Source organism: Protobothrops mucrosquamatus, unplaced genomic scaffold, assembly GCF_001527695.2.
Source record: "Protobothrops mucrosquamatus isolate PMUCROS unplaced genomic scaffold, P.Mucros_1.0 scaffold_310, whole genome shotgun sequence".
NCBI lineage: Eukaryota > Metazoa > Chordata > Lepidosauria > Squamata > Viperidae > Protobothrops > Protobothrops mucrosquamatus.
The window spans coordinates 1,207,972-1,232,051 of NW_015386386.1; positions in this window are offsets into that span (position 1 = coordinate 1,207,972).

Below are 24,080 nucleotides of genomic sequence, written 5' to 3' on the forward strand. Positions count from 1 at the left end.
GACAAGATAGCAGTGTTCCACTATCTCAGGGGTTGCCACAAAGAAGAGGGAGTCAAGCTATTCTCCAAAGCACCCAAAGGCAGGATAAGAAGCAATGGATGGAAACTAACTAAAGAGAGAAGCAACCTAGAACTAAGGCGAAACTTCCTGACATTTAGAACAATTAATCAGTGGAACAACATGCTTCCAGAAGCTGTGAATGCTCCAACACTAGAAGTTTTTAAGGAGAGACTGGACAACCATTTGTCTCAAATGGTATAGTGTTTCCTACCTGAGCAGGGGTTTGGACTAGAAGACCTCCATTATTATTATTATTATTATTATTATTATTATTATTATTATTATTATTATTATTATTATTATTATTATTATTATTATTAGCATCAGCATCAGCATCAGCATCAGCATCATTATTATTTATTCTAATAATAATAAAGTTGGAAGGGACCTTGGAGGTCATCGAGTCCAACCCCCTGCTCAGGCAGGAAACCCTATACCATTTCGGACAAATGGCTGTCCAGTCTCTTCTTAAAAACTTCCAATGTTGGAGCAACACTGGAAGTTCTTCTTCTTCAAAAGTGCCCATGGGGTGGAGGATTGCAAGAGTAGGAGCAAGTGACAGAGTTTGCATCAGGATATCACTGCACATATGTCATTTTGATGTAATTTTGGTTTGCTGTGGAAGCCTATAATCTTGAGGAATTGCCTCTTCCTGAGGGTGTCTGCCTATTCCACCAGAGCAGATAAAGTAGGTACATTCTACTTTCCTTAAGCATTAGTCACCTTGTGAATCCTCAGATATGTGCCTTTTCCATTGCAGCTTCTGCCCTAATGAACACCCATCCTGATGCTCTCATCTATTTCTCTCATCTACTGAAACATGCAAATTGTCTTCTCATTGTTTACCACTCAGCTTAGGGTAAGGCAATTGGATGTTTTGGACTCTCTCCAGCTCTACACGGTATGGTCACTAGCAAGAAACTGTGAGAGTCCAGAAACACGTGGCTAACCATAGTTTATTTGCCACAGATCTAATCACTAAACCACACTCATTCTTCCTCCCAATTATGTACTTCTGGCTTGATACGTAGCCAGAATGTGCAAAATGTGGAAATGTCAATGCTGCTAACGTGCCTCGAAGTTCTTTGAAGAGTTTCATCTGTCGGAACCATGACAGGAAAATGAGAAACAAATACTTCGATGCATTCTGAGTACAATCCAAGCACATAAAGTACAAGCTCATTCTATTGATATTTAAAGATAGGGGAAGGCAATATGGTGCTTTGCATATATATATATATTGCACTACGATTCCTATTGTCTTAGTCAACCTGGGAATTATGACCTAATGCGTCTGGAGGATGTGGAATTGGAAAGACTGTTGTGAAGAGAAGGCATGACAAAAATGTAGTACAGGCAAATTTAATCACTTTGGCATTTTGCTGAGGATATTTTACATATATCATATAGCCTTAAACATGTTTCCTCAGAGGAGGTTTACTCCTTGGGAAAACATGTAGTAAATAGTACTAGAACCTGGCTGTTCTATTGGGATAAGCCTGTTCTTAAAGTGCCTGCTCTATGCCACCTAAAATTATGTATTGTTCTCAGGGAACAAAGTTGCATGTAACATTAAGCAGTAATGTGATTTTTTTTTCTTTTTTGCTTAATGTGAGGTGTGGAATCTTTACAAATAAGAAACCTTGCTTTATTTCGGGCAATAAAACACTAAAATCATATTTTTGTTAGTTAATAAATTTTGGCTTATTTAAACCATTACTTCTTCTTAGCAGGGTTCACACATCATGACAAGCCACCATAATGTTTAATTGATTGGTATGAATTTAGCCCTTATGGCTTGTAAACCATGTTTTATGGCTTGTGTTGTGTGATTCCAGACAATTATGATTTATTGAATAAACCATGGTTAGGCAAACAAGGCTTAGCATGGCATAATAAATAAAGGAGCACAACTCAGGAACTGGCCTCAGTACCTATGATTTGTTTTGTTAAACTGCCACAATGGTTTTAGCTGCTGCTTCTTACTGTGTTTCGCAAACTATAATGAGAGAATATTATGTGCAAATGCAGCCAGTAAAATTCCATCACCAGTCCAGTTGGCTTTTGTACATGGAATGAGGAAGGATGCTATCTTATTTTTCACCTTCAGCAGCAAATCGTGTTAGTCCTGCTCTGCCAGAACAACAGTAAAAGGATAATAAATTATCAATATATGTAAATGGAACAGAGTTTATTTGGACAGATCGTGATGAGAATCTCAATATATTCCTGGAAAGATGACAGGTCTATAATGAAAGCTGCAAATTTTGTCTCTATTTTATGCTCCTTAATTTTATTTGCCTTTAAAGAATCTGGCTATTCGTCTGTCTCACTGAGAAAAGTATTCACACAAAGACAAGTGCATATTTGTGTGCCATTCACTAAGAATGTTCTCTGATCTTACCTTCAGTTTTTGATATTGAATAAACAAAACCGAAACAATAAGCCACATTTTATGCATTTTTTAAAAAATGTATAAAATATGTCATTTTCAGATGACTAGTCAAAGATTTTTTTTTTNCTTTCAATCTCCAGTCTTCCATTGTAGGTAAAATTTTACTCTTCCAGTTTTGAGCTATCAACAAACGGGCAGCAGTTAAGCAGTATAACATCAAATTCGTTTCTTTTACATCCAAATTTTGTGTAATACCTAGGAGAAACAACTGAGGCGAGAAAGTAATTCTTCTTTTAAAAATTTGCTGTAAATTCCACCACAATTTGATGACTAGTCAAAGATTATTTGTAGTGTTATGAAGGCAGATTTCAGGTCAATAATTTATACTGTAGCACTTAGGGATTTTTTGAGAAGAGGGTGTTGTTAACCCAGGATCATGCAGGTCTCTTTGTCTGTATGACATTTATAGGATAGTACAATTTGTAATCATTATTGTAGGGTTCACAGATCATGCTATGCTATGATATACTTCAACTGTGGTTTGGTGAATAAGCCACAGCAGTTGAGTTCACTCATAATTTTGTCTGATAAACTGCATTATGTATTAACTCAGTGTGTGAATCCAGCCATGGAATGGCTGAAAAGCTTGGTTGTACTGTGGCTTTGCCCGCTGCTGAGTGAAATTATTACCAATATCCTTAAATTGGCAAACTATAAACTGGAATGAAATTTGTTGTCCTGCTTTTCTTGAATTACTGAAGAGCCAGCCTTAGAATTGGCAATGAAGATATCAAAGTGATGGATTGGCTTCTGTTTTTTAGGATCAACAATTAACAATAAAGAAACAGTCAAGAAATATGTGGCAGACCACCACTTGGTAGAGCAGCCTTGGAAACAATTTGTAGATACTATGATGGGTTTATACCTACAAAGATCAGAATAGTGCAAGTCATGGTATTCCCCGTGACCCTCTATGGAATACAAAGTTGGAGTTGAAGAAGCAGCAGAGCAAGAGTATTGACATCTTTGAACTTTGGTATTGGAGAAGATGCCTGAGAATGCTGTGGACAAGCAAGAAAAAAATCCTAATGAATCATTAAACAAATGAATTCAGAGATCTCACTTGGGGCACAAATGGCTCAACTATAGTGCTTCGGAGAAGGATCTGGGTGCCGTGGTGAACCACCACTTAATTATGAGTCAGCGTTGTGCTGCAATTGCCAAAAATACCAATGCACCTCTATGCTGCATAGCATCAAGCTCATGGGAAGTGATACTATTGCTCTATACTACACTTGTGACCTCACACTTGGAATGCTGTGTCTATTTTTGGTCACCATGATACAAAAAAGATGCTGAAGAAAGAATGTATAGAAGAGTGACAAAGATGATTAGGGCTGTGAAGGCTAAATTGTACCATGAATGGCTAAGGGAACTAGGTATGCTTAGCCTAATGAAGAGAAAGCTTTTCTTCCAATATTGATGGGCTGTCACATAGAAGAGTGGGTCAATTTATTCTCCAGAGCACTTGAGGGAAGGACAAGAAGCAATGACTGAAGTCCACCAGAGGGAGATTTAACCTGGATCTAAGGAGAAATTTCTTCACCCTAAGAACAATTAATCAATGGAATAGCTTGCCTCCCAAAGTTGTGGGTGCTCTATTACTGGAGGTTTTCAAAGAAGGTATTTGACAACCATTTGCTGAGATGGTGTAAGGATTCCTGCCTTGGGCAGTGAGTTGGACTAGAAAATCTTGAAGGTCCCTTCCATCTCTATGATTTTATGACAATGCTGGGAAAGGTAGAAGGAAAGTCAAGAGGATAACCAGAACCAAGGTGGACGGCTGGATTATAGTGGTGATGAATGCACCATTGAGAGACCTGAAATAACAGATTAGGGATAGATTGTGATGGAGAAAATCTATTTATATGCTCATTGGAGTAAAAAAATGACTTGATTGCACACAATAAATCAAACAGAAATAGGAGGTATATGAGTTAAAAAGGGGAAACAAGGGACATCATGTAGTAGTTAATGTCATTTTTACAAATGATACAAATTATGTAATTTTTGCTAATGATTAATATCATTTGTGCTATGACATTATAACATGCATGATGTTATCCTGGCTCATATCAGATACCTATATACAGATAAGAAGAACTTAAGGCTGATTCACTCATAGGCTTGGATGAGATGAAGTCAATATCTTCAGCCTTAAGTCCAAAATGTCATTAAGTCATTTTTGACTCCTAGATAAATAGAAAATCTAAATAAATAGATTTTCTCCATCACAATCTATCCCTAATGTATAAATAAGGAGAACTTAAGGCTGATTCACTCATAGGCTCTGATAAGATGAAGACAATGTCTTGGAGACAAAACAGGAAAAATGTTATCAGGGGATCTTTGTGGCATGGTTAGGTGCAAATGAGGAAAGGCCTTTGTTCTGTCATGCTTTCTGTGCTTGATTTGTTCTTAACAGCTTAACAATCCTGGAACATATTTCCAAGAAGCAGCCACAGAGCATAAAACATTAGTCGTGGTGATTGTGGAGTTGCCAACAAAAGATTTAATTTAAAGTAAGAAAATTAATCATACGCTGCTTTCCCTTTCCAGGATTCTGAAATATGATGCAGCTGCTCACTATTGGGATTGTTAAATTAACTACAAGATGGATCTTTGTTGATCTAGCTGGGTCTAGTGGTAGGAAACCAATCAGCCTTTTTTTTATATATATCAGGTTTCAGGTTTATGAGACCATGCTAGAATACTCATGGAATAGCTAAGATTCTTCTTTTACTATATCTGTAGATTTAATTCAGAACAAAAGGCTATACTTCTCCTTGGTAGTTGTGCAAACTGGCAGAAGAATAGATTATATTTTTGGTGTGAGCTTATTTCATTCTCTAAAAAATGTTATTTACTAAGATAAATGTTTTTCAGCTTAGTGCCAGTGACATTATAGCTGCTAATTTTCCTGGGATGATAGTTAATTAAGACCAATGTTCTTCACTGGAAGATAGAGGTGTCAATTAATGAGAACATGGTGTGTGGAACCTAATGAGACTGAATTCCTGTGCTTCAGAAATTATTAGATTCAAACAACTGTCTATTCCACTGATAATATTGATTTCTGCAGTCAACAAGCAGGGAACAGTGATACTAAAGCTGTAGCTGCATAGACCCTTAAACTACTTCTCTCCTGTGCTCGTGTCAGTTTAAATAAGGTAACTGAAAGAATGATGAAACAGTACACCACTGAATTATTAAAACAACAACAACAGCTTAGGATAAAAGAAGGTAGGTAAGAAAAATAAAAAAAATATTTATTAAATCATATCTTCCTGCTGGGTTTGGAACCATTATTTTATTTACTATTTCAATTTATATGGCCACCTATTTTACAGTACAATCACTGTAGGTGGCTAACAGCAGTTAAAACACAAAGATATTTTGTATGTAAGGCAAGTATTATTATCATTCTGCTATTAAGGAAAACATGCAGCTGGTATTATTCAGGAAAAGTAGGGAAAATGTGACCCTGCACTTCAGAATTTATTGGATTGCAATCAAAATCCAGGGACTTAGAAGCCGAGCAGACAGCAGCAGTTGACAGAAGCAGAAAAATATTATTTTGAAACTAGGAGAAGAAAGTGTGCCTGGATGGTCACATTTATATTGGTGCAGTAGTGTTTCCCCCATAGTTGGTGACCTGTACTTGCAATGGAGAAGCTGGCCAGTACAGATAAGCCAAAAGTCTAACACTCATTGGCAGATGCTGCAAAGGGAGTGTGGGAAGTCAGAGCCCCAGAGAAGGAAATATTAAAAGGGCAGAAATATATATTTCCTCAAAGGTATTTTACAAAGCAGAAACCAACTTTGGCTCCAAATCTCTCTGCCCCAAGCAAGACCTAGCCCCATACAAATGCAGATGTAAAACCATCAGAAAGTTGAAGACAGAGCAATCAAGAAGACAAAGAGAAAATCTGCATGCCCCACCCAAACTCTACGAGTCATTAGCCCCATCACCTGGGAAGCAGGATATGATAATAGGATTAAACCACAGATATCAAGGCCTAGAAAAACACTCAGAAATATCCTCAAAGTTCATGCCACAGGAACAGGAAACTATTCCAAACAGGGCTAAAGAGGGTATAAAAATATTCTACCCATGTGCTCAGTCTCTTTCTTCTCCTCTGCTCCTTCTTGCAAGGACCATCTTTCTTCTGCAATAAACTGTAACCTTCTTCCCAAAGCAGTCGCCATGTTTGCTTATTTATTCCTGGCATGGATGAACCAGGATGAAGACTTACTTCTAACAGGGAGCTTAGCCATTGGTGCCATTCAGGCACAGGGATCCTTCTGGTGACCTCACATGGTTATTTCAAAAACCAAAACATCTGGGACTCAGTTACAAATCTGATCAAGAAGGTGAAAGGAATTGAAGCCAATAGAGATAACAGAACTAGTAGAGATGGCAACTTTAATTTGTTTGATCAGGGAAAGATCAATAACTACATTTATTAGTAACTTATGGACTTTTTTTGCTGAAAAAGGGAAACGTAACATGTGTTTTATGGGTTTGAAGATTAGAAAGGATATCTTATAGAAAAAAGGAAATTATGATGTAACCTTAGAGAGAATAAAATATAAATATATCTATAAATACTGTCAAAAAGATTGGAAACTACTTCTTTAGAATCTGTCTTTTTTCTTTTCTATTTCTTCTTATTTTTACTTTATTACTTTTCTTTATTCTTTAATTCAAAATCTGTTCCATTTTTAAATTCTGTTAAAAATATTTTCAACAAAAAATATTTTTAATAAAAGGAAATGGAGCCAACAGACAAGGAATACTATAGAGTTAGCTGAACTTATAATACTGAGCCTCTAATACACAATAGCCAAACCTATAATACTGAGTATGGTTTCAGAATTTATGAAACAAGATGGGACAATTTAAACATATACATTACTGTGTAGTTGCAAGTTCACTTGGCCTTAGCCCAGTAGGTCTATGTAGTGCACATATAGTGCACTAATTTCATATAGCACATATAGTTCACAAGTGTTTTTTCCCATTAACTGGCAAAATAAGGACAAGACAAAACAAGAAACAAAACTTTACATTAAATGATCTTCTACTTCAGTTTCATTTACTGAGATTATTGCAATGTCTAAAATAGAAGAGTGATTCATTTTGTCATTTCTGAATGCAAATGCTCCCAATTCATACTTCCCAATTGGAAAATGGAACAGTGCTACATGCTGAGATTGAACTAGATCTCCTACAAATCAGATCTATGAAAGAAATTTGCAGATGCAAACTGATAGATGCAGAATCAATATGGCAAATTAATATACTTATTGCCATGATTCAGATCCATGTTAATCAACCTTTACCAGCGTTTACTATTATAAGTTGTATTAGATATACTGTAAATCAAAATTATATCTAATTCTACAATACTATACCTCATAATCTACTTCCTTACAGCAATAAGATAGAGCAGTGGTTCTCAACCTTTTTAATGCCGCGACCCCAACCGGTCGTAAGTCAAGGACTAAACCGGTCGTAAGTCGAGGACTAAACCGGTCGTAAGTCGAGGACTACCCAACCAGTCGTAAGTCGAGGACTTTCCCTGCCCGGGAGTGCCGCGCATGCGTGGTTCCGCCCCCTGTGCCGGCCGAGGCGTAGCTGGCAAGCGGCAGAGACGGAACAGGCCGACCACCAGCTGGCCCAGCCCAAGGGAGGTAAGGCACCCGCCAGAAAAGGGGAAAAAATGGCGGACAAAAAAATGGCGGACAGACTTGCTTGGCGACCCCTGTGAAATGGTCGATCGACCCCAAATGGGGTCCCGACCCACAGGTTGAGAACCACTGAGATAGAGCATATTTCTCCACTAACTCCTAAACACAGTATATGAGCATGTCTTGTAACCTTTTTATTCTGCCATGAGCTGGCTTTGATTATTTTAGTTCTAAGTAACTCCCCCACTTAAATCAGCAGCAAAAAACCCAAGTCTGTCTCAACTGTTTCAAAATCTGATGCCTTTGACCACTATTTTATCACTACTAAATATGAAGTGTTCCATACAGGGTAAAAATAGGCAAAAATTGACCCCTTCAGGCTGGAGTGGGTGTGGCCAGGAGCCTTGGGTCTCAATCCTTTGGTGCCATTCCTACTTTTCCTCTGGATGAAAATAGCAGGCTCAGCTAAAAGCTTAATATTTATTATGTACTTTGTTTATATGCTGCCCACTCCCAAAAGCTCTGATCAGCCACATCCCCTAATCTTCCTTTCTCTAGTCATCTACAAGCCTGACCACTGCAGTTTCTGTGCTAAACTTTGGCCTGTAACTCAGTAAAGAAGAGTATCTTGGGTATAGATATTCTGCTTCTTGTAGGAGCTGCACAGTAAAATGGGTTTACTGGATAATCATCTCTGTGGGATCAGCTGGGCAGTGAGCTTGCATTAAGTACAGATTTTGCAGTACTGTCATAGGTAAATGGTTTCTGCGCTTTCTTGTGGCATTCAGAAAAAAAGGAGCAACACCACCACAAGATTTAATCAATAGTTCTGTAAATGGAAATTAAGACACCACCATTTTCCATCTAGAGGATTGACAATGAAGACAACAAATATTTTTTCGGCCAACTCAACAACCAATAGATAGCTGAATTGAGGGAAAATATTCTATATTCTGAGAGTGATTCAGTTGGGATAATATATATAGTAGTAAAGATGTTTGGATAGATTTCAGCTTGTGCAGCCTTAGATGTAGACACTGTGTAGAAATTTGAGGCCCGCATGTGATTCTTTAGATACTGCCTTTTCAATATTAAAATCTACTACAGTTGGATTAGAGTTCCTCTGGGCCAGATGTAGTTTTTATTATACATTTATTATACATTTAATCAACCTCTTATTAGTTCAACTCTTGATCTTCCAGTAGCCTTTAATGATATGGATATACATATAATAACTGAAGTTTTTCTGGTTTGGTGCATAGTCAGAAGATCATGTTGGAGGGATGCCTATATTGCCCCATGGCTTTTACAGAACTTCAAGTTTCTGTTGTATCTCCCATGCTTTTAAAATTCTATATATAACAATTGAAAAAAAGCCATTCAAGATTTTGGGAAAAGCAGACAAACATATTATGTAAACACAGCCATTATCTCATGTCTTTCTAGCCCAAGAGTCATAGACTGCTGCCACTGGAGGAATAAAATAAAGTCCTGACATCTTGATGATGGCTATTGGTATGAAGATGTAAGCAGTAAGAGACTTTTTCCATTCACAATCAAAGATCGAAAAATATGACTGAAAGATGGGGACCTTGGCCCATTGTTGTGGTGTAAGAATTTTGGAGTGAGAAGGGAAGAATTTATCACCTTCCCAGTTTTGCTGAAATGTACATATTCAGTACATGATCAGAGATCTTTTGCACTAAATAGCATCCTTTTAGGGATACTTTTTTTTGGTGCCTCTATTTCTAAAAGATAATTGGAAAGATTACCAATTCTTTATACTTGGTTGAACAAATGAGCTCCAGAATATTTCTTCAGAACTTCAACAGAAGAATTGTGTTCAGAATACGTTTAAAATAAAATACAAAATAACTAGTAAAAAAGAATGGTTCCATTATATCTCTGACAGCTATGACTAATTTTTCTCCCAAACAAGATGCCTTCATTTTAAGTGTCTTGAGGAGTACTCTTGGGCTTTCAGTGGCATTTCTTGTTAGATTTTCCCCTCTGTGGGGAAAAAACAGTGGGCATTTTCCCCGGTGGCCCAGGAGAAAAAATAGGCCGATAGTTCTACTGGTTCCTGATTGGCTTTATTAAAAGCATTGCCTATATTAAGCTTTATTGCACTTAATTATTCATAGAAGAAAAAAGGGGTTTATGATTGATAAAATATGTAAGTACAAACCTGCTGTGCTGTATGTATGATTATAACATTTAGAAAGTACGTTTATATACACATTCATGGAAATCAATCAGCATAAGCTACTGTGAGCTTCTTTTTATTAAGCATACTGAATCTTTTGGCTGCCCCAGGCCATGTCTCCACTTGTGGATAACCATGAGACAAATAGTCCCTGGCAATCTCTCTTTCTTTATTCTGTCCCCACAATGTTGTCTTCATCTTGTCCTCAGTCCAGGGGTGAGACAGGCTTGAGTCATCCTTAACTGTGCCAGTGATAAAGGAGTATTCTCCTCCTCTTATTCTGACATCATCCAAGGACAGTCTCAAGATCTGTTAGGCTTTGTCATCCATTAGCCTGGAGGGAAGTTGAGTAACTGGCAGTGTCTGTGTATTCAGGCAATAGAGGCAAGATAGGAATTGGCAATGGGACAATTGGTATAGTTTTCTGCTATCTCAAGAATGGAAGGAATAGGACATAATACAGTACTGGGCAAAGGAGCACAGAGTGGCTATAGAGAAAGATAATCTTCAATGTATTCTGCAAATCTCCAGCTTTCAATATAAATATTGGGGGGGGGAGTATTTGTTTCTGGATAAATATAACCATGCCAACAATACTGCAGATATTAGACTTGAATAATTATACTTTAGAGAGACAACAAATATGCTTCTCAAAGAGATGTTCTTGATCCACTCAATCACTGCAACCTCAGGGGAACTTCCAAAAAGCAGTCTGTGGTATGGCTTGAGAAGGTCAGGTAGTCCAAAGGCAAAAAAAATCCAACAGTTCCACTGGATGCTTTTGTACTTTTTGTACTATCCTAGATTTGCCAAATAAGCATTTGTATGATGGAAGGGAGCTATCATTTTAATTTGATGGTATGAGACTTCTAAGAAGGTGCAATTTCTTTGTGATATACAGTTTTATTTCTCCTCTTCTCTCTAAGCAAAATGTTTTATTCTTTTTTTCTCTCTTCTCCAGAGAGACAGCTCGTGTAAGCATATGCCTGTGCATGCCTATGTGTGTTATATTTACAGCTGACAGCCGAGAGATAAAAGTACCTTATAGTTCCTGTTCATGCACTACTAAAACAAGCCAGAGAATGACAACAGAAAGTTTCTTCTCTTTGAAGGAAAGAAAATCATATGAGAAGCTTTTTGATTTCCATGACAACCTTAAAACACTATCAGTAGTAATTGCTGAATTGCCCAAATGTATTAACCTCAGAATTTGAAGAAAATACTTCTGTGTCTTGCAGACTTTCCAGCTGATTCTTAAAAGAAGAAACTACCATGTTTAATTTGATTCTCCTTATATCCACTTCCATTACATTTGTTGGGGGTGGTTTAATCTGAATTCCTGTATTTAGTGGTGTGTGTGTGTGTGTGTGTGTGTGTGTGTGTATGTTGGTTTAGTGGCCTAAATGGTCTCTTTCAAATGTATAATTCTGTAATTTTGCAACATTATGTGACTCATGAGTCCTTTGGATAAAGGACTATAAGTGCTGAGAGTGATTGCCACGTCTTATTGATCCCTAATGATATGCTAAGAGTGATATCGGCACAGCTTGGCTCTATCTGGAGAGTTTAAAGACCTGGAATATGTCTGTTGGTGTATGAATGAATTGTTCTGTAGCACCTTAGTTACAATTTCATGATTATTTTTAATTTATTTTGTATTCCTTATATTGGACAACTAATGTTGTTCCCAAATTGTACAGAAGCTTCTATCTGCCGTCCCCCCCCTCACCTGTATATAACTATAGCACAAAGATGCTTTGGCAACCTATTTTTTCTGTCATGTGCCCATGATGCTTTCTGAAGACAATCTGAAGCCGTATCACTGACAAAGTAACATCTTCTGACACTTTCTAAGCCTGTTGGGTGTTCTCACCAAGTGCCTTAGAGGGAAATCAGTTAAAAGCAGGGTCTTGAAACAAAGATACAGTAGCAGAGTAAGAACCAACAATCACTGAAAAGGCAAGCCATTAGAATATAAATTGAGATCAAGCCCTACTCCTTACTAGCACTGATGATATTACCTAGTTTGGGCAATGAAATGTCTGCAAGAAAACAACAAAGCTCAGAGAGCATAAGGACCCCTCGAACCAGCAATTCCACAGCAAATTACATGTCTTCTGCCAACTTCAGGCAGGGTGGAGAACACTTTGATGCCTCAGTGGGCAAAGACCTCCAAATAAAAGGAAAAATATAAGGAATATAAAAGTTTCCCAATGAAATAAGTGTCAAGGAGGTCCTATTTTACCTGGCCGTTTGAGGAATCTGCATGTCTTATAGCAATCACTGACTTAACAGCTAGTGAAATTTGCTTTTAGTCATGGAGTATCTGTTGAACATAGATTGCTGGCAGGCAGGCTTGTATGCAGGATTGTATGCAGCTCCTTGGTAGGGCTGTGTTCTGCCATATAGTATGCTTTCCCAGCTTAAATGGAAAGCACAGACTGAGTTACATGCAATGTGTTACTATCCAGTTAATTCACTGTGACATACTACAGTCATAATTTGTGAGGCCCGGACTGCACCAGCTAAGAAAATACTTTACCATTTCTTTCCCCTTTATGCTTTTACTTAATGGACAGTGATTCCAATTAGTTGAGCAGGCTGCATTATGGTTGGTTTAGGCTAGAACTACAGCATCTTTTCAAAAGTGTTAGAAGTTTTCTTTCAATTTTGGCTACAAATTTTAAATTTCTTTCATGTCAAAAGAATGCAAAGTTTTTAATGCTTATCAGGATAAATACTGAGTGTGCTCTTTCAATGGATCAGTCAGTTTCATATTGTAGGTTAAATTCTCCTCCAATTCTCGGTATTTTTATTCCCTTTGTTCAACCAAACTCTGTAAGAGGCTGTAGGCAGGGCCTTCAGGTGGACAGTTTTTTCATAGGTAATACCAGTACATATCGGAGGAGGAGGAGGAGGAGGAGGAGGAGGAGGAGGATATGAAGATGCCATCAAGAGCACAAAAAGAAAGTATAGTTACAGGCATCTAACTAAATTTTCTTTTGCTGATTTTAAATTTATATCTATACTAATTTTCATACATTTATCACTTTGGGGCTTGGTTTTCAAGGGGAGTTGTGATAAAAAGCAACGCCAATCCCACCTTTCTCTCTCTCACACACACACTGTTTTTGTAGCAATGATTAGGTATTCTAGTTGAGAACTCAGCCCTCGCACAGTCTTGCTTTTATGGATTTAATAAATCTAACAGAATCTTTTGGGGTGCATCAAACTGGAAAACTCTAATTGTTGCCTCTCTCCTGTGCATCATTAAAAATGCAATTAATTAAACTAGGTAACATGACAAGGGAGGTTTGTAATAATAACCTATTCTATAGAGATCAGTTTGAGAAGGTGTTTTGAATAAACTTTTAACAAAGAGCAGGTTTTAAGAGATTTGTCCTAGATCAACCAGGGATATAGTGGCAATCAGATTTTTGAACTGAAATCAAATAGGCTCCATTCCTATAAGGCTTCAGACTATTCTCTCTAAAGTTGGCCAATAATAGAACTTGTACTTCTATTAGGGCAGTGATGGCGAACCTTTTAGAGACTGAGTGCCCAAACTGCAACCCAAAACCCACTTATGCATCGTTGAGTGCCGGGAGGGTGTGGCCCATTGGGTGGGTGTGGCCCATTGGGTGGGTGTGGCCAATTGGGGGTGTGGCCCATTGGGTGGGCGTGGCTGCGGTGGTAACGGCAGACTGGGTGGGACTAAAAAGTTCAATCAATCAATTCCAACTTTGCAAGATCTTTTTTTTCCCCCACAAGAAGTTGAAATTGACTGATTGAACCTTTTTTTTTTTTTGCACACGGCGGCGGAGGCCTAAAGCAAAAAGGTTTTATAAAACCCAGCTGAAGGCCTAGGACTGGGGCGACGGCGCACGTGCCCACAGAGAGGGCTCTGAGTGCCACCTTTGGCACCCGTGCCATAGGTTCGCCACCTCTGTATTAGGGAGAATGAAGCCTGTGTCTTAAGCAGCAAATTATGTTATTCTTTTATGTTTTAATTTATACCCTCTTTTCTCCCCATGTAGTATACATGATAGTTGGCAATAAAAAAATAAAACATTCTAAAAGATTAGTAAGAACAGTTTCCCATTTGCTCTGGGGCCTCTAAGCTAAGCTGCTACCATCATCTATAATGGATAATATAGTCTAGTAACAGTGTTGAAGTGAGATTCCTCTGTCATTCTGGATAAATTCAATACTACATTGGAAGTGAAGTAGAATACCTCTTTGTCCTTAACCTACAGGCAAGAAAATACTTTGAGCCAGCTCTTCTCTAGCTTTTAAAGACAATTGAAACTCAAGTAACTACTTGCTCAATTATAAGAAGATATAGTTAAAATATATTTATTGTGTTTATCTCAGCTGGATTCTGAAAATTATTCCTGGGAGTTTAGATTAATAAACACAGAAAGAAAAACATAAATCCCAATAACAATAGGCACAATGATGACCATTCAGTACCAAACCCTTCTGGAATAGATCAGTATCTAATTGTTTTTATAAGGCTATCGATAGGATGCCAGACTAATCTCCCAACAGACCTCTTTCATGATACAAAAGCTTAAAATTGTACAATAAACTGTGCAAGTCTGCATTACTTCCGATAGCCCTTTCATATGCCAAGTTGTGCAGTAATTATGAGCTAAGTCATTTCTCCTGGAAATATTACTTTATTGGCCTCTTGTCTACTGAATCAGGAAAAGTTCATATATGCCTTCCTGATTTGAGTTGAGATTGTTTGATTCTTAAGCCATTAAATAACTTGTTATATAAAATAACAAGGGCAGCTACCTATAAAGAAAATTTATATAAAATGTTTTATAGATGGCATTTACCACCTGCAAGGTTAGCAAAATGTTTAAAAACATGTCTAGCAATTGTTGGAAATGTAGGCAAAAGGCAGGCATGTACTACCACCTCTGGTGGACATGCCCCAAAGCAAAAAAAATTCTGGTCGAAAATGCATATGTGGTTAGAGAAAATGTTAAGAAAACACATAGATTTTAAGCCAGAACTATTTCTTTTAGGTATAACCTCAGAAAACTATGATAAAGAATGTGTATATTTAATATTACATGAACTAACAGCAGCAAGAATTACATTTGCACAGCATTGGAAAAATGAAGAAATACTAGCTGAAGAAGTAATAATTAAGAAAATTTTGGAATGTGTGGAAATGGACAGGCTTACATTGAAAATGAAAGGAAAAAAAGATACAAAATACTTTCAAACATGGGATATATTTTATAAATGGCTAGAAAAACAGAGTAGGGAGTAGGAATGGAAGATGTATTATTATTAAGTTAAATATATGGACCCAGACAACACACTGTGTACTAAGCACTAAAGATTTGTAACTATAAAAACTTAATAAAATATCTTAAAAAAGAAAGAAAGAAAATGAACTAGTACATCCAGAATGTTTAATACTTAAAAATCTTAAAAGCTTGAAGAAGTCTTTCTGATGCTGTTATCATATATCATATCATATCAATTGTACATTGCATTTTTTGTGGGTAATTATTTAACTCCAGTGATTCAGCACTTGTCACTTGACAGTTCACATGTTACTCCAGGGAGGTCTCAAGGTTTCATTTCCCTTTAATTGTGTTACCACATTATTTTGGGAAATTTAATATCATGAGATGGCTTATCAAGCCACTGTAATAGGTAGACACGGAGGCAAATACATAAAAATAAGCCAGACTAGAAGGTTCAAGGAAAAGGTTAGTGCTAGTAGGTGCACTAAAGATATTTTGGCCATACCAACTCTCCTGAAGAGGAAAAACAAACTTGAGAGCAAAAGAGTCTTCCAGACCAACATAATGGCTCTCTTCTTTGTCTGCTTTTCCCCTTCCAGTGTAGTAAGTAGACAGGCTAATAAATTGGAAACTTCATGGACAAGCGTATCTTATTGCCATCCTTTCTATGCATTTGCTTCTCTGTGCTAACAGAAAAAGGAATGCTAATTATGTAGAAATATGTATATATCTGCCTCATATGGATCTTGTCAAAATTTCAGCCAAGATGATGTGGAGCCTTGAGAGAAGAAAGATATGTTGCTCATGGCATGACATAGCTGATAGTTCATGACCAAAGTAATTAGATATCTGCAAAACAATGAATTAAAAACAATGGACAGTTATTTGTGCTGTTTCTCAATGATTTCCTCAGATGCTTTATACACTGTGGAAAAACTTTTCATATTCTTTGTACCGTACATCCCACAGGACAGAGAGAGCAGCACTTTAATTAGATTATATCCACAGTATCTTAAAATTCATGGCTACTTTGAATGTATTACTCATTCCTGCCTGAAATAAGCTCCACATATCACTGCAACAAGCAGAATGGTTTTGTACTATAGTTATGCTCCCCGTGTAGAGAGTCTAATTGTTACCATATATTCCTATTGGTGACTAGAAATGCAATACGATAAATCCATCTGGTGAGCCATTCTATATGGTAGCCTGCAGAATGGAAAATCATTGCAGCATCTCTCTAGCAGGTAAGATGTTCCTACTTGCCTTCTTTTGCTTCTTCTGGATGAATAGTGAAAATTCATTTTTTTTTTCCACCAGGGTATCTTTTAAAAAGCAACAATCAAACTGGTGGACTACTGTTGCTTACTTAACAAGGTTAATTCTCTTTAGTTGTATGATGTTGCTGTTTATTTTTGCTTTCTAATTCCTTGGGAATTTTTACTTGGAAAGGAGGAAGATAAATATTGTAAAGTATAAAAAATAAACAAAACCTTTCTTAATTCCGGTCTCTAAATATACAGCCATTCTTGTCAAACGTTTGTTTTTGCATTGGTAATGCTAGATTGTTTATTTAGCCCCAGAAGGTTTTGGTGGAGGTATCTAATTTATCAGTCTTAGAATGTATTAGTCTCTCTTGAAGCTAAAAAATAACTTGGGATGCTGGGAAGGAAAAAGACAGACCAACTTATCGAACTGCAAAATCTCATGTGAGATTTTGAAAATCCCATTTAAATCAACACATTTAAAGTTGTGTGCAACAGTTCACCTTCCATACCCAAAACTGCCAAATGCAACTCTTTAATTACAGCTACATTATCTCTAATGTCTATCCCTTTAGATCAGGGTTTCTTAATCTTGGCAATTTTAAGATGTATGAACTTGAACTCTCAGAATTCCCCAGCCAGGAAGTTTTGGCTAGGGAATTCTGGGAGTTGAAGTCCACATGTCTTAAAGTTGTCAAGGTTGAGAAACACTGGTTTAGATAAAAACCCAAGTTCCTGCTGTATCAGGCTCTCCCAGAAGAATAGAGAAGACTTGATGAGACGTTGGAGAGCCGTTCTAGAATCAACAAAGGGTCAAAAATGAGAATGGGAAGGGATGGAGGAAAAGAAGTAGCTAAGAACAGATTATTGGAGAAAAAGGCTGGACTCCAGAGTCTTTAGTTCTGAATGACAAATGGAAATTTAGAAGAAGCACTTCTGAAGCAGTGAGGAAGCTCACAATTCATATCATCTCAATTTTAAAAAGAAAAGGAAAAAAATGATCAAGAAGCCCTCCATAGAGCTAGCTAATCTTTCTCCTTTTCCAAATTAACCTCTCTTAATTATAAAATAAAAAAGTTAATACTGAGATTTTCTGCTTGCATTTACTTTAATTAGCAAGTCAGAATAGAGCACACAAAAGAAATAGAGGCTGGTTTGTCAGGTTTGAACCGTTCCACTGAATGTAATATTCTGTATGAGTTTTGGTACCTGCTTACCTTTTCACTGTAGCTGAAATTTATTTATTATGATCTATAAATACTGTATATTGCAAATAACAATTATATGTACAGTTTCTGCTGACATAAGTTTTATTGCTCAAAATTATGTCCCTTTCTCTAAGACATTTATGTTGGTTGTTATCTGGAGGTTACCAACTTGAGTTGCTGCTAGAAGAGAGCAGGTAAAAATGAATAATTGAATGGCTTTGTATTTTGTTTTTATGGTTGTTTTCTTTCTGGCACAATCTTAAACAATGTATAGGTGGAACTGAGTAATCTGCTTAGTTAATGGAATAATGCAAACGCCTCTGCTTATATAATCATAGCTTCCATAATATTTGAAACTCTAATCCTTTGCAGAGCCCTGCTATGACTTTCTTGGAACCTATGACAAATTTCTTAACAAGTGAAACAATTTTCTTAATAGGTACAGAATAAAGAATAACAGAGTTGGAAAGGATCTTGAAGATCTTCTAGCCTATCCCTCTTCTCAAATAGGAGACCCTCTACCATTGTGGACCAATGGCTGTCCAATCTCTTCTTATAATCTTCAGCGATGGAACACCCACAACTTCTGGAGGCAAGCTGTTCCATAAGTTAATTGTTCTCCCTCTCAGGAAATTTCTCCTTAGTTCTAGGTTAGATTGCTCCTTGATAAATTTCCATCTGTTACAAAATCATTCATCTGTCTTTTGTTCCTAAGATGGGACTGGAACTCATAGTCATCAATCTTCTAGCCTATGGAAATCTCCTGATCCTGTTTGATCTCTCAGTGACTTTTGATACTATCAATCAGTGATGCTATTTTTCAAAATTGGTTCCATTGGATTGGAGTTTGTGTGTGTGTGTGGGGGGGCTATTTTGTTATTTGATATACATCGCCTAGAGCCATAATTACATGAATTGGAGAACACTGCACCTTCTGTTTCAGAGTCAATCTATAATCAAGTCTTGTGTTTTCTGTTGAATTGGACCATGGAATTCTGGCTCTGGTTTAATTAGGACATGGAAGTGGGCTTGTGACTGCACTTTTTCCTGTATCAAGAGAAAAATACAGGAAGTTGGGTTTGTACTGCATTAAAAAGAGTTTGTGGCAATTAATTTGTTATATGTGAAGACAGCTCACTTTCAATTCCACATGTACGGTATATAGCAATTATAGACTAAGAAAGTGAACAAATAGGGATTACTCCAATTTGAAAAAATATATGTGCCCATTGGTTTACTGCTTAAGTGATGGTAAAGGACATCTTCAAAGTTTCTGTTCTTCCCCGATATGGTTGAATTTTAAAACCAGAGGATGGAATAGATTTTCTAATGGAAAGTATTTTCAAATAAGGAGAAACTTCCTGACAGTTAGAACAATTAACCAGTGGAACAACCTGCCTCCAGAAGCGGTGACTGCTCCAACACTGGAAGTTTTAAAGAAGAGACTAGACAGCCATTTGTCCGAAATGGTATAGGGTTTCCTGCCTGAGCAGGGGGTTGGACTAGATGACCTCCAAGGTCCCTTCCAACTTTACTATTATAATATTATTATTATATTAATAGATGATCAAAGTGTGTAAATTAAGATATATGACCCATCATAGCATTGGAACCAATCAGTCATTGTAAAAAGGAGAAAGGCGTGTAGAATATCATTGGTATATTTAAGCACAGTAACAATCAGAAGGCAGAGTTAGTATATACATAATCTTTTTTCTGTCACCTCACTTCTTGATATGGAAGCACAATACTTTATTAAGTATTCAAATATGATGTCAGAGACAAGGGTATCAAGGACAGATAATGCCATTCAATGTAACAAGAAATGATATTACTCAACAAATTATTGCAAGGACAAGGTTTCCTGGGAGACTGAGTCTTCCCTTTTACCAATTTCTAGCCTTTTAATAGTTCTGTTATCAGTATAAAAATTATTATGGTTCCCAGGAATTGCTTCATAAATACATTTCTAATATTTAAGCCAGTTAAATTTTAACCATCACTGGCTATGACCTTGTGAAAAGCCAGGCACTAGTTTTGACCTTTCACAGTAATTTTTAATACTGCTTCTCCCCAATTCACTTGAGGGATTTATTTACTACGCCAGTCACATTTTATAGCTCCATTTATCTCCTTTGCTCTTCTTGCCAAGCAAATCCAGGAAATCAACTTTGTGTCCTGGCCTCCAGGAATACGCAATAGGCTATTACTAGGCACTTGGGCAAATTAATATATGGCAGTATTATTATTTTTGTTAGTCTTTTAGAGAATTTCATCCAGCTTTCATGAAACCCAGTCTGAAAAATCCTGCTCAATTTTAGCAAATGAGAACTGTATATTGTATATTATAACTATATTATAAATTTAATATAATATACTATATTTTATATTATATGCTGCATTGAGGGAATGAGCGAGATGCAGAAATTGAGTGGGGATGAAAAGAGCAATGGAGGATATACCTTATTCACTTCTGAGGTAAATCAGTCTTCTCCATTCTAGTGAGATCAACTAGATATAATTCCCAGCCAATGAAACATAATCCAGAATAACCTGCAGAAAATAATTTGTGAAGGTAGAAAACCTGATTGTCTCTGTTGTGAGAGGCTTCCTGAAGACTGGATTTGGGCTTGAAAATCCAGATAGCCACTCAATGGCAAAACAGAGCCAGAGCTGTTATCTATCCCAGGGCTTTTCAACCTTTTCACCCATTGTACCACTTTTAGGATATGGCAATATTCGAGTACCACCAGTCGCCTAGCAAGGTGTCAAAAACTTGATGACCAAAAAAAAAAGGAAAAAAGTGATAAAGTACAGGTAGTCCTCGACTTACAACAGTTCGCTTAGTGACTGTTCAAAGTTACAATGGCACTGAAAAAAGTGTCCCCCCAAGGCACAGCCGAACAAGACACCTGCCTGCCCGCCCGGCATCACTCTCATTCCCCTCCCCCGCTACCACTTTTCTAGAATGGTCGCATACCACCTGCCAGGTGCCAATGTACCACAGGTGGTACCCGTACCACTGGTTGAAAAGCCCTGAATTCTATCTCATCATCACATAGTAATCCAGATTTTTGTAACCCTGATATGGCAGCTCTAGCCTTTCCTTATCACCAGACAATGGTTTTTCAACTTTCTACTTTCAGGAAACTTCTGACCTCAGCAAATGTTTACTGCTGAGATGTATACAAATATGAAACATGACAATTTCTATGACCTAAACTGCTAAGTTCAGAATTTGTCCCATATAAAAGGAGAGTACATATTCAGGGCACTCCCAATCATTTTGAAAGTGGCTTTAAACTTATAGGCTTTCATGATATCAGCAGTGTTGGAAAGCCGACCCAGTTTATTTCAGGTTCAGCTATGGTGTGATGTAAATCACTGCAAAACTAAGCATCTTTGTTGCTGTTTTATGATCCTGTAGTTCTGTTTCCATATTCGTCTTCTGCTGGGTTCTGAGCTTCAATTTCTGTAAGGAAAACATAGCTTGATACTTTTGCAGCTGCCTCTCAGTAGCCCAGATTAAATGGACTTCAGTTGACAAATTATTTCATCAATTTTCCTCTTCTCTTCAACAACTTACCAACTGCCAATGTACTGGGCCTTTTCCCCCCCCTCCGCCATGAGTATAAGGAAGGATGCTTGCCTTCAGATTGCTTTTATGACTTTGGAAGGTAAAAGCAAAAATGTATCAAAATGCATCTAACTTTCCTTTGGATAAATATTGTAGCAGAAGACTAGTCACTATGATTCTTTTCTCATTGAGGAACTTTTGGTCAATATCTTAGCAATGAAATAGAGCATTTTAAAATAACTATTTTAATACATCTGACTCCCACAGCATATCATGTATGCCCTTTCATATGCAAATAAGAAACTTCCTAGAGCACCATGATTACCCCTTCTTTGATCTGCCAATGTTAAGGTCTCACTTATAAAACTCTTCATAATTATATTTTTGAATACAGTCTTGTGGTTACATAAATCAGAATCCTTCAGTCAAATCACCTTTCTAAAAGTTCAATTTCAAGACATGTCATTCAGAGCACTAGGCAGTTCTACTTATACTCATTACAAACTTTTGCTGTTCATCACTGTTCATAACTTAAGAAATAGCTTAATCAGTGAATTTCTGGTCCTGATTTTTGATGTAGCCATTTAATCTTCCATAGACAGCCATTTCATTAGATTCAGTGGGAATCATTTATTTTATTTATGGGACTTTCTGTCTCAATCACACTTGACTCACAATTAACAATATACATGAATGTTCTCAACCTTGGTAACTTTAAGAGGTGTGGACTACAAATCCAACATGTTGGCTGGAGAATTCTAGGAGTTGAATCTAGACATCTTAAGGTTGACAAGGTTGAGAGACACTGATATATATGATAAAAAGCAATACCGTAAAATGACATAATTTTTGTTATATGTTAATTATAGTAGTACAATTATATTTTCCATCACCATTTATTTACATTACATCACTCTGAGCAGTGTGGTCAGTGTTTAAGACCTAGCTTCTGGGACTGCTAGATCTTAACTAGTCTCCGGAATATTAGAAAGGTTCACTCTGTTCTATAGAAGAATCTCCAAAGAGAATGCCTACTTTTGCACTTCCTCTCATATGGCATAATCCATCCAACCTCAGCAGACATAAAATGGATGGGAAGATTCTACCCAGAACTGGTGGTTTTACAAATCCTATGTAACACTTTATATATGATAACCAGCACTTTGTGCAAAATAATTGGCACCCTAAATTGCACTTGAAAGCAAATTGGTGACCACAGCAGTAGTGCCACATAACAATATATCTGACTTGTAAGCATACATGTAGCTGCAAATACCAGTTAAAGTTTTAGGATTATCCTTAATAAGAGCTAATTCATGTGGAGTGAATTCTAGTAATTCAGTGGAATGGTGAGAAGTGTGTGAGTTACTTGCATCATAGACAAACATAATGACTTAAAGGTTTCTCTTGATCTGAGTTAAAATTCTGAATTAATTATCAATTACCCTATTCAGAGAGCATTTCCTGACGATTAATGACTGTCTGGAAAGACTTTAATGACTAAGATCCATCCAGAGATTCCATTAACTCAAGATAATCACTAGACTCCATCCCATCCCAAGATCATTGTTACTATTTTCAGATGCATAAAATGGTTCAAATGGATTTTTCTCCTTGAATAGATAATGTTGAGATTATAATTGTTCTTTGCAGCCTCATTTCTTGGTCAATGAATGTCCTGTGCATTAGTGAGAAAAACTGTAATAATTTCACGTTTTCTATGTAGAAGGTAAGAACTGCCATAGAAGTCTACATTGGAGATCTGTTCTTTTCAGCTCCCAGGACATTTTTATTTACATTTATATTCAGTCATACATTGATTTAGAAATGGCAGCTAGTAATAAATCCAAACACTATTAATAGAAGTTTGTTGCCAGTAGTGAGCTTTATGAAATACAATACATAGTGTTAACAAAGAATTCAATAAAAGTAAATTCCAGAACAAGTTTTGTTATTGTTAGTATATCTAGTTTTCCCTACGATTAAAGTTCTCTAGTCGGAGTACAGCATTAGTAAAACATTAAAACTTTCTAAAAGTTTTGAAAGGAAGGGAAAAAATAAAATTCAATTAATAAAAAATAATACCTTTCCCTTCTCCTCCCCATCATTCTGTTTCCTGTTACAGTAGCCTAAGAAAGAAAGGAAACTTGCCCAGCCAGCTTGGCCGGTAGGCCCTGTTGGTTCCATTCCCTCTGGATTATCTCAGGTGCCTTTGCTCAAACTTGGTAGAAGCATTTTAGAACTTCAAAACAACAGGGCTAAATTTAAAAAAAAATCTTATAGTGCACTAGAATGAAGCCACAATAATTATTTGCCTTGGTCAATAAGAGTTGGTAGTTCCC